This window comes from Propithecus coquereli, unplaced genomic scaffold (assembly GCF_000956105.1).
Source record: "Propithecus coquereli isolate 6110/MARCELLA unplaced genomic scaffold, Pcoq_1.0 Scaffold242, whole genome shotgun sequence".
Classification (NCBI taxonomy): domain Eukaryota; kingdom Metazoa; phylum Chordata; class Mammalia; order Primates; family Indriidae; genus Propithecus; species Propithecus coquereli.
The window spans coordinates 3855109-3870334 of record NW_012147975.1 but is presented as its reverse complement, the minus strand read 5'-3'; the positions used below and the strand labels follow the sequence as shown (position 1 = coordinate 3870334).

The 15226-nt window shown below is 45.9% G+C and overlaps 1 protein-coding gene across 4 annotated transcripts in view; it reads right to left on the bottom strand.

Moving 5' to 3' along the window:
* Positions 1-15226, bottom strand: part of CYSTM1 (cysteine-rich transmembrane module containing 1) — a 129022-nt gene that overhangs the window by 59852 nt on the left and 53944 nt on the right. Inside the window, exon 1 of one of the 4 annotated variants that reach the window (XM_012646390.1) lies at positions 7176-7390. The exons of 2 other annotated variants lie outside the window; for them this stretch is intronic. The gene's annotated coding sequence lies outside the window, so the exon portion shown is untranslated. Of the gene's footprint in view, positions 1-7133; positions 7155-7175; positions 7391-15226 lie in introns of those variants that run through there. One more of the 4 variants, XM_012646391.1, reaches the window with a different exon arrangement.

The window sequence follows — 15226 nt, the reverse complement described above, 5'->3', positions numbered from 1 at the left end:
ATAAAAACATCCTATCCTCTGAACCAGAAATTCTACCTTTAGGAATTTATCCTACAGATAGATATATACTTACGCCAGTATGCCAAAAAAATCCAACTTTATACACATACACACACACGATATATAACATCCCAAATGTCCATCAATATGGGCAATGGTTAAAAAAACCACAGTATTTTCAAACCATGGAACTGCTGCTACATGACCCTTAAGAAGAATGAGGTAGAACTACATGTGCTGATAAGGAAAAGTGCCAAAAAAAAAAAAGCAAACTGCAACACAGTGCACTCTATTATCCCATCTGAGTTTAAAAATAAAGTTCTATTTCTAGACCTGAACAGATTACACAGTTATACTAATGAATACAAGTATTGATTAAACTGAACATTTATGTTATATATACTTTTTCATACATGTCAAATACAACAATAAAAGTTAAAATTTCTGCTGAACATCTTTGGGTAAAGTCGGCCACATGGGTTTTAGGAGAATATAATCCATTTCTTAATTCACTGAGCAAGAAAGCCATGCTTCCAGATGCTTCCAACAACCATCCAACTACACCAAGAACACAATTTGTTTCAGCTGCCACCTGGAAAAACCTGGTTCCAAGGAGGATCCATAGTCGCAAATAGTCTGGTGGGTTCCAGGCCAACTTCACCAAGGGCCCCTTCTCCAGCTGTCATTCATCATGTATGGTTCCCTCCCAAAACCAGAGGACTGCCTGGATGCAGGACTCTCTTCTTCCTTCAGCTTCTGGAAGGAGTCCTCAAGGACTCAGGCCCTTGTCTAACAGCTCCTATCACTGCCAGCAAATCCTTACCACAATCCCCTCCCCATATATCTGGGATCCCCATTTGGGAGAGGGCCACATCCAGCCTCACTCGACCACTTAGCTCAGGGACTCTGGTCAGTACTCACCAACACTGCTATCTAAATGGCAGTGGAAAAAGTGAAGGTTGGCTCCTCCTCAGAAAAAAAAAGGCTAGGGACCTCTGAATTGCATCTAGTTACTGGGACATACAGGACAGCATTGTAGCTCTGGAACTTCAAATAGTCAGCCCTCAAAGTGAGAATGGAGAGAAAATGAGGCCCAGCAAGAGAAAGGATCAAAAGAGAGGGCAGCAGTGAACAGAAGGGAAAGGAAAAGGGAAAAAGGCTGTTAACAGTAAAGTAAGTTGGGAAAATAAAAGGAGAGGTTAGGGCATGGAGAGAGAGAGAGAAGGGAAGAACTCTGCACCCTGCCAAGTTGAGAGGACATAATAGAAAGGGACAGGTCTATCTCTCCCAACAAGCCTGACAAGGCCACTTCCCAGGCCAGGTCCCCCGCCAGCACAGCTCCTAAAAGACAGGCTCTGCTCACCTCCTCCCAGAGCATTAGTTTAGGCTTTGTGGGAAAGTTGAAATCTTGATGGTTTAGAAAGAGGCCCCTACAGCTTAATGTGCTGACAATTTAACTAAGCGCTCCTGGTTCCTGATGAGTATCAAGCCAGCCACAGCTTTGCTCCACTATGAAAGAGCGCTCTCCTGACCCTCTGAGGGAGCAGCAGCTCAGTCAGCACTGCAGGGTGGCTCTTCATGGACAACAGTGAATTTCTCTTCACGCTGCAAATACCAGTCATGCCTACCATGTGTGGCACCCTAAAAGACTGTACAACCCCAGGGCAGCTCCCCTCCTGCCCTTTCTTCTGTTTTCATAGGATTTTTAAACGAATAGTCTTTATGGACAACAAAGGTTGGAAAAAACAAACGCTGGATGATAACTTCAGATTACTGTCATTAGCAACATCCACAAAAAGCTCACTATATGTGAAAGACAAGATGCTCAAAAGTTTGGTATACTGATAGGTTAAAAAAAAATAGCATCCTCCCTGAAGAAAAATCTGAGTTTTCTAGGGCCACACTTGCACAGAAAGAACAATATAACACAGCATCAATGAAGCCACATCCCTGGCAAACGGCCTAGAATTTAATAGTATACAGCCTCACCACCACTCACGCCTCTCTCAGCAAACTGCTCATCGAAACACCAGTGGCTTCTCATTGCACTTCTTTGTAGCTCCCAGATTCTTCATTCTGTGGCCTTCCTAGTATAACAGAGCCACACTAGGAAGACAGTATTTAAGGGGCCCTCTCTAAAGGCCTGCCTACCCCAAACCACCTTACCAACCATCCACAGTCACCTGAAAAACTCACTATTAGTGAGTCGTATCTTTGGGTGAAGGTAGTACTTCCCCAGGTGGGATATGTGGCATGACTTGGCAAACACAGACAAACAACTTTATTTTAATAGTTATGCTTTTTGTATTTACCTTCTATTTGTGGCAGGTGATATAGCTATTTTCAATTTAAGGTAAGACAATGACACAGTTTCCCTTTTAAATACATTTTAGGGTTTTAAAAATGGATCAACTTAAAGAAAAACGTTAATAGTACAGATGGCATAGAGATAAGACAAAAATCATGCATGGGAAAACAAATGAAGTGTGAAAAACACTGAGGTTTCCACTTATAAGACCCTCACTGGAGTTTCTCATACAGCCACGACCAGACATTTAAGATCACCAAGAATTAGTTCAGCAAAGTTAGCAGACACAGAAGGATGCAGAAACTGGGATCAGAGATTAGATTGGCTTTATAGAAGGTGTCATTGGGGAGGAAAGGCTAGGGGCAGGGAAGAGGGCAGAGTCCAGAGTGTCCTGGAAGCTAGTGGCAGCAGGAAAACACTAAGCATTTGGCTTAATGATAAGGCACATTCATACAAATGTCCCACTCTTCACACCTATTCTCCCCAAATGATCTTGCCCAAGGTCCTGATACTGAAAGCTGACTGGTAAAATACTGCATGCAGCATTAGAAATTCAATGTGGCAAGAATCTAACACCATTTCCAAGGTCTTCCTCTCCCCAAATACCTTTGCAGTTCAACCGTTCTCCATGAACATAACAATGACCATGTTTAGATACTTTTCAGTTATGATGTATTTTCTGAGCCAATGGTCTGGAGACTGGCTAATGATTCTTTACCACATATCATCAGGGAACTAGAGATAGGCACCTCTGAATAAGGAAGGCATTACTCCTGAATGATTAAACTCACCTAAATCCAACGTTCCTCCTACCATGACTATTAATACTCCCTTAAACCATTTAACAGAAAAGTTCATAAAAATATAAATCATCCGTTGTTTTTGGCAGTCATACCACAGGCTTGCTCCTACAGAAACTGGACTCAAACCATCTGTCTCCCTTGCTTTAGATGTGAGGACCCATCTAGTTTCCCAGAACCAGCTTTGAGGCCTATCTAATATTCCACATGTCTCCTGAAAACTACAAAGACATCATTCCAAGCTCATTTCCTTTTGAAGAGCCCTTTGTATAGTGCCCAAAGTGGTGCGAACCTTTTTGGTTGTGAGGCTGGAGGGTCAACTCATGTTCAATTTCCTTGCTCCTATACTGCTGCTTTTTAATTGCTGACTCCCATTTTACAGCCAAGCCAATTAGTAGCCTTGGTCAAGCGTGGGGAGCTTGGAAGCCCGTAACACAGTACTCAGCTCAGCCTCAGGAAAACAGAAGTCTTTTCTGTCATAATTTCCCTTGTGTGCAAGAGCTGTATCTAGCCAATAAAATGTCAGAAGTCTAAAAGATGGACGTCACAGTTCAGTAGTGTCCCTGGGCATACCAGCAAGCACTTGAATCCCTACTAGACTGAGAGACAGGATTGGTGGCATGATCTAGGATAGGGAAATTTCAAAAGATGACTATTTCACTCCTCACCCAATTTAGTAAACAATATAATCCACTTCTGTCTCTAACAGAAGAGTTAATAACTAACTCTGTTTAGGGGTGTGACACTTTCTGATAATACTCTTGCTGTTAAAAGGATGCAGGATCAAAAGGTGCCAGCCCCACAGCCTACCATGTTACTGGTTTACTCCAGGCACTCTAAAAGAGCCAATACCTGGTTAACAGAGAGTAAAAGGAAAAAGGGTAGTGAACAATTTGAGCTTGTGTACATATGAAACGCAAACACAGACTTAGGCCTAGGCCTCCAGATCTCGATTATAGGTTGCTTGGTAAACCAAGCCCACATACTCTAGGAAAAAAAAAACAGCAGCAGCAAAAAGACCTCAGAGTTTGAATAAGGCTTTTACAAAAATTTAGAACTTCCACTTCTTTATTTCATGATATCTCAAAATAAACCATTCATCCGAGAATTAAAATATTCTGCTTTGGAGGAGCTCGAATTTCATATAAGCCTCTCATTAATTCTCCTCAGTATCTCTGTGAAGGGGGTACTGGCCATTACTTGGCTCAAGGTCGAGGAACGTTTCCATGCCAAGAAAGGAGTGCCCTTCCGGTGAGTTGGGTGACAAAGGCAAGGAGCTCAGAACTCTCCAGCCCATACCCCCAGCCCTGCCTCTCACCTTGGCCCAATTCTCCTTAAGCAAGAGCATTTCTGTTGAAGGCCAGTCTTGGTGTTTATTATAGCTTGTATTTAGGGAAACACACTAACATTTTTTTCCTCACAATAAGTCTTAAGTTCTCTACCAACGGGAAAACTTGTGGGGGTGGCAAGGGTGAATGAAAGCGGAAAATTCCCAAAAACTCTTAGCCTACTTCACTGCCCTGACAGCACATAGTTATTTTGCTTGGGGGAGGAGGGGGTGGACTGTTTCTTTCCAAAGGAAGTATAATTAGTTGGCCAGTTCAAATATTATCAAAGAGATTTAGAAAATAGGTAACAATTTTCTAACGTGTCCAAGACATCTAATTTCCAGTAACTGTTTTTTTGTTTTGTTTTTGTTTTTTTCTGAGACAGGGTCTTGCCCTGTCGCCTGGGCTAGAGTGCAATGGCGTCATCATAGCTCACTGCAACCTCAAACTCCCACCTCAGCCTCAAGATAGCTGGTACTACATGTGCACACCACCGCCCCCAGCTAATTTTCTATTTTTCATACAGACAGGGTCTCACTTTTGCTCAGGCTGGTCTAATTTTTCTATTTTTTGTAGAAACGGGGGTTTTGCTCTTGCTCAGGCTGGTCTCAAACTCCTGGCCTCCCAAAGTGCGAGGATTACAGGCATAAGCCACCTCGCCTGGCCTCTAATTTTCAGTGATTTTTAATATTAAGAGGCTCCTAAAATGCCCTTTAAAAATCACTATCATAATCCCTATCAATGAACAGGAACACAGAGGGGAAAAAACTACTCTGGCCTTTGCCACACTTTGGGGCTTCTTTTACCGAGAACGACTTCACTGATCTGACTGCAAGTTCCCTTTCCCCATGCCCACCATTCTGGATTTGTCTCCCTTGAGTGCAACGCTGGTTTCTACACAAACCAGCTGTGGCCACTTTCCTTAGCAATTCCCTAAACTGCCTTTTACTGTACAAGATCCCTGGAGGTCCAATTCTGTTTTCTGGAGTCAAACAAATAACAAATTGGTAGAAAGGTTTAGCCATTTTGCTTCCTCCCAGAAGAAAGAAGTTGGTAAGTTTCAACATAAAATGAACAACTGTACTTTTTTTGGTCACAGCATCAATAAGTTTCAGGGCTGGGAAAAATCATAAATCACCAAATCGTTCTGCTTCACATAATCGAAATATCTTTTTCCTGTTTCTCAAGAAATTAGGACAAAATGGCCAATTAACACTTAAGCAGCCTTACACTGAGAAGCCCACAAGCTCAGAGAAGCTGGTAGGAAAGGACTCTGGGCTTGAGATCTTTGTTCTACAATTAACAAAGAGTATGGAATTCCTTTTAGTTTACCCAATGCCCCGGGTTCATGTTTTGGGTGCAATTCTCCTTTAACAGCTTCCCCTTATTAAACCTCCTACCAGTCATTTGGGGGGGGTGGATTTCACCTGGGGATAACTGGTCTTTGTAAGACACTCTGAAGGGCAAAGAGCTGTGGACGTTATAACCTCCTTACATACTGAAGGGAGAAGAGCTCTCATGTAGTCATTAAAGCCGGTCAAATGAGATACGAGAAAATGAGCTGCTGTTGGGTGTGTCCTTTCTTTCATAAGAAAGAATTAAAAAATATATGTTAACATGATTATTCCACAAAGTTTACATGTACCGAAACATCTCACTGTACCCTATAAATATACACAATCATTATCCCTTAATTTAAAAAATTTTAAAATCTGTTAACAATGGCTGCGGCGTTAAGGCACCTGCCTGTCTGTGCCCCCAACTCTATTTCATAAGCAGGGTTCGAGGACTTCCACCAGACCACGGTGTGGTCTTCTCTTTTCCAGAGTGTCACAACGTCCTCAGTGTCTTCCCGTCATAGTGTTCCCCTTTTACCCCAATCTAGCCGACATTTCAATGGCTCCCCACAACACACAAAGCCTTAGCTGGGCACTCAAGAGTTTTTTCCTAAACAGCCCTAACCTAAGTCTCCAAACTTTATTTCCCAAAACAGCCCCAGCACGCAGCCCAGTTAATCACCAAATCGGTTTTTCCTTTACCTCCAGCGTAAGGCCCATGGTCTCCTTTCCCAGACGTCCCCTTTTCCCTTCCCCCTACTCTTCCAACCCCCTCTGCTACCAGATTAGTCCCCACCCCTCAAGACACCGCTCAGATTTCACCTTCCCCAACAGGTCTACTCCGATCCCAATCCGCCGCTCTCAAACCAGCCAGGATTCCTTTTCTCCCGCAACACCTTCTCTGATTACCCCTGGCCCTGAGCGCCGGCTTTGCGTCCCCCACCTACTTCCAGTTCGCCCCCGACTCCTGCTCCCACCCGCGGGGCTCCCGCCTGGCCGAGCTCGGAGCACGCATTAGCAGTGCCTCAGAAATCGCAGCCCAAAGCGAAGAAATCCAGGAGCCTCCCGCGGACGTCCTGCGAGACCGGGTGTGGCGAGCCCCGCTCTCCGAGCCCGCCGACCCCTAGCGAGGCAAAAACTGCAGAGCCGCGGAGCGCCTTAGTTCACCCCGAGGGGCCGGGCTGCCGGCTCGGGGACGGGGAACCCGCGAGCACCCGCGGAGCGCCGGGAGGGGTCCTGGAGGGCTGCAGGCGGTTCCCTGGCTCCCGGCCCCTCCCCGGGGCTGCGCGCGCCCCCGCCGGCTTTCAGGGCGCTCTTTCGGGAGCTCAGGGGTCCGGGACGCGCCCTGTCCGCGCCTTACCCCTCCCCCGGCGTGGCTCGGCCCGAGTCTGCCGCGCCTCACCTCTCCTCTCCACGAACCGGCTGGCTAGTGGCGGGGTCGGGAACTGAGGAGACCGCACTACACCGCACTAGACTCGCCGCACCTGCCTGGGAGCGAGTGAGGAGCCGCAGCGCGTCTGACGTCACAGCCGCCCCGAGCGCTGGGAGCCCGGAGTCACCTGATCACCCTGGCAACGCGCGCGGGGCGGGGCGAGGCGAGGGGCGGTGTCACAGCACAGGCCCCGCCCCCAGGCGCTGGGCCTCGGGGCTGTTTGCGGGCCGTAGGCGCCGCAGGGACGCGACGCTGGCCTCTGGCGTCTCCGAGTGCGACGGATACCTGAGATTGGTTCTGAGACTCCGACAGATACCCTTTCGCCGCTAGTGCGGGCGCCTGGGAGATACAAGGCAAGGGGCCCTGCGGGACCCTGCTCAGGGCGTGGCACGCGGGGTTTCCTGCGGGCGGCTGTCTCGTGACTTTCGGTCTACATCCAGCTAGTTTTGAAGGCTTCCGCCCCGGGCTGTACCTGGGAGGACTGGGGCGGAAGCTGATAACTGGATTGCTCTCTCTGGCAACTTTTCCCCATAAACCTCGCAGCAAGTAGTGCAGCCAGTATTTAAGAATGTGACAAGACTACATTCATGTCCGGAGGGGGAATGGGAGAGACCCAGGCTGGGACCTTCTGTCCTGAAGGTCTTTATCTCCTATTCCAACAGGAAGAGAAATCACCGAAAAGCTCCCAGAGCAAGGCCTAGAACAAGCTTGCAAGTCCTACTTGCAAAAATTTTATTTTTCATTTTAGAAATTGATTTTCTCTCCATATTCCTCCCCTGGCTTGCTATAATGGTATGCCTACCTACACCTTTGTGACTCTCCAGTCTCCCCAAATAGACCATCAGCTTCAAAATGAAAATTTAACTCCCCATGGAGGTCTCAGTTTGAGAGCCACTTCTTATCTCACCCCTTCTCTTCTTGCTGACTGATTTTCATTTAAGTTTACCCTCTTAATCTCTGCACTGCCATGAAGGTTTCATATATGTTGTCCTTCCCTCTCAGAGTATGGAATCTTAGACTCGGAAGTTAGTTTATAATCAACTTCTAGTGAGCACCTTTTGGTGTAGGCGGTGGGCAATGCCTGGTTGAGTGAGACATGGTCCTTGAAGATCAAGAGTGCATGGGTAGTATGTCTCATATCCAAGCACCATTCATCTTGTTTATTCTTTACCTAATTGTTTTAAGTGGCACTTTTTTGCTTTTATTTATTTTTTAAAGAAACCAGCATATAAATGGGAAAGAAGACAGTTGCAAAAGGTAAAGAATCATGACTGTAGACAGACAGAGCTGTGCTAATAGGAGAGAAGAGATTGAAAACGTGAGCTTAGGTCCCAAGGAGCAGAAAAGAGTGTGTAGGAAGATGGTGGGAACAGGACAGAGGTAGCCAGACCTGGGGTGTTTGGCAGATCTAGGGAGGGGCTTAGAGGTGGGGGGAGTTGGGCCAGAATGAGGTTTGAGGGATCCAGTGGAGGAGGAAAGTGGTAGGAGCAGAGAGAATGGAGGAGGGATCGGAAAGAAAGGAGAAGTGGGCAGTGGTTTGAGAAGGGGTTGCAGAAAGGGAGGACAAGGTAAAGACAGACCCAGGAAGGGAGGCTGAGAGACTATAAAAGGAAAGACTGAGGGGAAAGAAGCAGCAGGTGGGGAGAATCTGGTTCAGCTGACAGTAGGTGGTGTCTTTCAGAGGTTGGTGGATAAGAGCAGCATTGTCTGTTAGTCTCTGAGGAGTGAAGGTCATCTATGCACACCCCAAAACTATCTTTGGACCATCACGGGGCAGGAGCCACCCTTTGTAGAACACTGTTGCAGAGGGAAGAGCAGAAATAGGCACATCCATAACTACACTCTGACAGTACTTATCGAGACAATAAGGCTTTTTGGTTAGTAAGTTTTCCAGGCCCTTGGTGCATGCCTCCCTGTCTCTAATCTGGGCAGGGGAAGGTGAAATGGGGTGGAAGGCAGGGGTAATTGCTATGGAAGGGAGGGAAGCGTCTCATGGCAGCTGAATGTGGCAGCTGGGACATTTGGGGGCCGTACTGGGGAGAAAAGATGCTAGGACATATTTTCAGTAAGGTCCCTGGCCACTCCCCTTTTGCTGAGTTGGTAGGGTGAGGGTGTCATTATCAAAAGAAAAACAGAACATTTCTCACCCCCACCCTGACCTCTGTGCTGAGGAAGGAATGTTATCCTGTGGGTAAAAACTCAAGTAGTGTTGCTGGTAGCATCCAGGAACAGAGATGTGGCCAGGGAGCACATCCCACATGGCTCTTTTCTAGGATTTTGACCTCAAGTCCCAGGACTAAGCAGTAGGCCACATGTAGAAGTTGCTGGAGTTTCATCATTTCTTTACAACAGCAGTGAGTTTCCATTCCTGGAAATAGAGAAAAATATCTGGGTACAAGGCCCTGGCAAAGCATATTGTCTGTGAAAGGCCATTAGCCACAGAAGCAGCAATGGGTTTTCAACATTTGTTCATTCAGGAGAATCATCCAAGGTTTGTGGAGGCATACGGTGCAGTGGTTGGGAGACTGTGCTCTGAGATTTATCTGTTTTGTGAATGAACTTGGGCAAGTTACTAACCTTCTTTGAGCCTCACCTTCTTTTTTTTGAGACAGGGTCTTGCTTTGTTGCCTGGGTTAGAGTGCAGTGGCTTCATCATAGCTCACTGCAATCTCCAACTCGTGGGCTCTAGCCATCCTCCTGCCTCAGCCTCTTGAGTTGCTGGGACTACGGTTTTGGGCCACCACACCTGGTTAATGTTTTAATTTTTTGTAGAGACAAGGTCTCGCTCTTGCTCAGGCTGGTCTTGAACTCCTGGCCTCAAGCAATCCTCCCACCTTGGCCTCCCAGAGTGCTGGGATTATAGGCATGAGCCACCGCATCCGGCCCCACCTTTATCTGTAAAATGGAGATAATAATACCTACCTCACAAGACTATCATAAACTTTAGGTGAATTCTAGGGCAAAGAAAGAGAATGCAGATTCATAATAGTTTTTAAAGGGCCATTTAAAAAACCATCATGTTTTCACTGGACCCCATTTGTTCACTCAACAGTTGGATGAAAGAAAGTCTCTTGGATGTCCTGAATTCACTCAGCACTGATGGATATGAAGGAAGCAAGTACCCTGGCTTGGTCCTCCAGGCACCTGACTCCTGATGTGAAGATGAGACAGTGTGAGACCTTGCCAGGCTGCTGTGAAGTTGAATGCTAAACTATGTCATGCCCTTCTTTGCCCTCAGTGCTCATGGAAACGGGAGCCATGCCAGCTGCATCGGCTAAGGGGGGGATGCATGAAAGGGTCTGGAGCAAAGCCTGGAAGAATAGGCAGGATTTGGAGAAATGGTAGGTGAAGAGAGCATTCTGGGTCAGGGGGATGACCTGAACACCGAGGGCAGGGGCTCAGTAAATATTTGCTGGATGAATGAATGAATGAATGAGCAAACAACAGTGAAGTTGTTGGCATACAGTATAAGCCTGGTGGGTGCTTCGTTGAATGCATGAATGAATGAATGATTGAATGATTATATATAAGCAAAGACAATGAAATTAGAGAATGGTAGGTGTAGCCATAAGACCAGCCTAACTGGATATAGAAATTAGAGAGTTGTGAGACATAACGTAGAGATGGAGCAGACTATGGAAGAGCTTTTGAGATGGAAGAATCTTCTAGTAGGAGCGTGCAGTCTGGATCCAGAGTGACAAGATTGCATTCGGACTCCTTCACTGATTGAGTGACCTTGAATGAGTTCTTAACCTCTTTGTACATTAGCTTCCTCATCTAAAAAAATAAAGATCGGTGTCAGTACAGTGTCATTTTGAGGATTAACTGAGAAACCTATGAAACCTATGTGCGTGGTATTATGGTAAGTGCTCCAAACTGTTAGCTTTATAATTAGTTTTATTAAGGGCTGAGCAGAAGAGGATAGATTCAATATGAAAACCATAGGGAATCATGAAGTTCCTTAAAGTGGGAAATGGGACTGGAATGCAGTGTTTTGTGAAGGATCATTTGACAGCAGTATTCAGGCTGGGTTGGAAGGGAAGGTAGAGCCATGGCAAAGGTGCAGCCCCAAAGGGTGCAGAAGGGCTGACCAAGGACTAGAGGCAACTCCTGGAGATGAGAAGGCCTGTCCACTGGCTGGTGTGCGTGTGGAAGCTGGAGCCTGGTATGCACAGGCTCTCAGTGACTCTATCAGATGAATGTCTTCAAATGCTGCACAAATTGAACAACATCTTTTTGGAGCTCACAAGCTCAATGGAAAATGCTAGCAGAATTCCCTTCAGTTAAGTACAGAGAGTTTTAAAGCACTAGAGAAGTCCACCAAGATCTGACCTCTGGCTAATTTCAATGCCTGGTCCCACTGCCCCTCATGGGAGCAGACAAAGGGACAGATGGGAAAAGAATGCGCAAAGTCATCCCTTGTTTCTGGCCATGGTTTTGATTTTCACCTGAGCAGTGGGTCTCACAGATTTGTGCCTCTTTTTCTGATCTACCTTTTTAAATTCCAATTTGCTAGTCAAGTACTGAAGCACTATTTCAAATTAGTTTAAGAAAGAGGGAGAGATATTGTATGGGTTCATGAAACCAAAAATCCAGGGGTGGATGAAGTAGGTATAGCTGGATCCAGGCACTTTTATTCAAAGAATGTGTTCTGTAAAATTTGGATTCAGTGAGAAGGCCACACTCAAGGATCCAGAAGGCCAAAAACTTGGTTTTTGTGTGGCTTTGGCCAGGGAATGTGACTCACTGGCTAAATCCAGTTCTTTTCTGGAGCTGGGGCTGAACTCAGCCTCCCCCAAATCCCACAGTTGACAGTGTGGAAGGAATGGCTTCCCAAGGAAAACTGAAGTTTAGTTACCAGAAATAGGAGAAATGGATGCTAAACAAACAAAAAACACAGCTGACCCCTACAGGCCACCAATGCTACAACCACAAGCCCAGTGAAAGCTCCTGCGGGCTCCAGTAATATAATATTCCAATCAGCTTGAATTCACTTGGGAATCAACTCACCTTCTCTTGTATTTCCAAGAAAGTTGCAGCTAATGGGGAGCAAACTCTGCCACTCAGAGGTTGAGCCATATTGAGATCATGACATAGAACCTGCCATTGGTTTTACCCAAGTGCTCTTTTGCTCTGGAAGTATTACTTCTGAGGAAAAGGTTTCAGGGAGCGCGTAATGCTTTAAATGTGCTGGTACAGTACCTTGAGTTCTCCAGAGGCATCACGTAAGTGTATGCGTTTTTAATTGTGAGTTTTTGAAGCACTGATTCCTGAAGTGGACTGGCCTTCTAATAGTGATTAGAAAATCACTCCTGCAGGGGAATATAATTTTTTCCCAGGCTGTGACTGAACTGACTATGGTAATGAAGATGCATCAACTCTGAAGCGTCTCCCTGCTTTTTAATCTTTTAAAGAATTAAGGAAAGAAATTTGGCACATGTAAATTAGAAATAATCAGCCTATAAGTCCATTTGCATTTATATTTATAAAACAGACCAATAATAACTTAGCACATGACATAAGAAGAATACGAAGTCAGCAAAACAATAAATCCACATATTCAACACATTTACTGAGTGCCTACCATGTGCCAGGCACGGTGGCTCATGCCTGTAATCCTAGCACTTGGAAGGGCAAGGCAGGAGGATCATTTGAGGCCAGGAGTTCAAGAGCAGCCTGGGAAACATAGATCCGGTCTTTGCAAAAAATAAAAAAATCAGCCAGGCATGGTGGCACGCCTGGAGTCCCAGCTACCTGGGAGGTTGCGGTGGGAAGATTGCTTGAGCCCAGGAGTTTGGGCTGCAGTGAGCTATGATTGTGCCACTGCACACCACCTCAGGTGACAAAGCAAGACCGTCTCTCAAAAAACCACCCGAAGGATGGACATATTTGAAACATGGACTTGGTGGGGGGGACCAAGGGCAATATACGTAACCTAAACATCTGTGCCCCCATAATATGCTGAAATAAAAGAAAAAGAAAAAAAAATCCTTATATGAAGCTGACGTTACAGTAGGCATGTCCATTTGTATATGTATACCATCTTCAAGTCTCCTCCGTGTCACTGACAAGAAGTAGTACTATAGACCAACAAACATGCATGGCCAATCCTCAGTCAGCGCTTCCTCAACGCTAGGCTTTCTGCCCGTGCTCTACATACGTCATCTCATTATTATCTTCTTCCTAACGATTAAAAATAGCCTTTAGAGAGATGCAGACACCTGTTCAAGGAGCCACAGGAAGTAAGTGGTGGAGTCAAGACTGGAACCCCTGTATCCATATCTGCCTTTTAGCTTGAACTTTCTTTTAGGGTACAGGTGGGGGATTGTGGGGAGTGGTTAGGGACTATGGCGAACTGGAGAACAAGCTCTGTGCAACGGGAGCAACAATTCTTCAGGTCCGGCCACTTGTCACAGGGGAATATGGCTCAGTGCAGCCAGGTTTTCTGATTTTTCAAGAGAAGCCAGCAAACAGGATTTTGACATGAAAACCAATTTTCAAAACACTATGAAAGCCAAACAAAATCTCTCTGGGCATAATTCAGGCTACAGGTATGCTCCTCTGTAAGAGGTCACACTGTATCCAGGAGGGTTACTGGGGAAGTAGGATTGCAGATAACAACCTTGAAACCAAAAGTGGGTAGAAAACCACAAGTACATTTGTGGCACTTACACAAAGTGTTTCTCAGGTTGACTTTCGAAGACTAAGGTAGAAGAATGGGGCCCTTACTTACCCAAAAAGCAAAGTCCTTATTGAAAGGTAACAGGGAGGGAGCAGCTAGAGCACTTCAAACCCCCAACAGTGGGGGAGGTTGGCATAGAACCATCTTATGCTGGGCTGACAGGCCACGCTTACGTGAAAGGGAAAATTTAACTTCAGGGCGGGCTTCATGTTACATCTGAGGCCCTAATAATGATCATTACGTTGTCAGCACATGAGACATGATTCAAAATAATTCTCCTAAAAGTTACATTCTACTGCTTCCTGGTCCCTCTCTGCCTCCTCTACCCTGTGGCCTCCCACTCTCAGCAAGCCTTTCCTTTCCCCACCCATTTGCCAAGGCATGACAGCCACAGGACAACATCTGCAGGTCTCATCACCAGAGTGGTCTGTGACTGGAATGGAGTTGGTCATCTGGTGGTGACAGACTGAAACTCTGCAAGACAATAGTCTTACTTTAAAAGCGTGAAGGAATTCCCATCCTCCTGATCTTAACAAGATCAGAAAACCTCTGTTTACTACAGGAATTGTTTCAGAAAGGGAAATGAAATCTGGCACATGAAAAAAAATCCCATTTCTATCTGCTCTTAAGATAGTAACTTTGCAGCCATATGCCATGTGTATTTCATCATAGCAAAACAGTACTGTAGTGCACTGGGGACAGATTTGCTGTTGCTGCTGCTGCTGCTGCTCCCGCCTTCACTGCCTCCTTCTGTTGCTTGGATAAAGCTGAGGCATGTGGTACTGTTGTGAGATTCTTAGAAGATCCAGGCAAGTATTCCTGGCTGGGACCCTACAACTTGGTTTGCACCATGAGACTCTGAATCTCAGCTCCTCTGAGTCCTGGTAACCTTTTTGGAAGACATATGCAGAAAGGATTTAGATACATTCTGAAAGGGATGGGACAAAGGAAGCTTGTACTCTTTCCCACCTGCCCCCTTGCCTGGAAGATCATTTAAGATTAAGGGATGAAGTGACTTCTCCCACTGAAGGGGAGGTGGGGCAATGCTATGATTAGAAATGTCCAGAGACCTGTGTTCCAGCCTTGGTTCCCCTACGTCCTCACCTCGGGACCCAGCACAATTTACTAAACCTTTTTGAGCCTCAGTTTCCTCATTTATAAAATGGGAATAATAATAATAGAACCAACCACATACAGCTGTTTGTAAGGGTTAATCAGGTGAGATGCTGTGTGGTAGGAGCTGTTCCCTTTGTGCAGAACTTGTTCTCCAGTTCACTGCAGCTGCCAGTAGCTCCCTTCCTGCCTCCCCATCCACACCCTAGGAAAGGATACAGGTGAA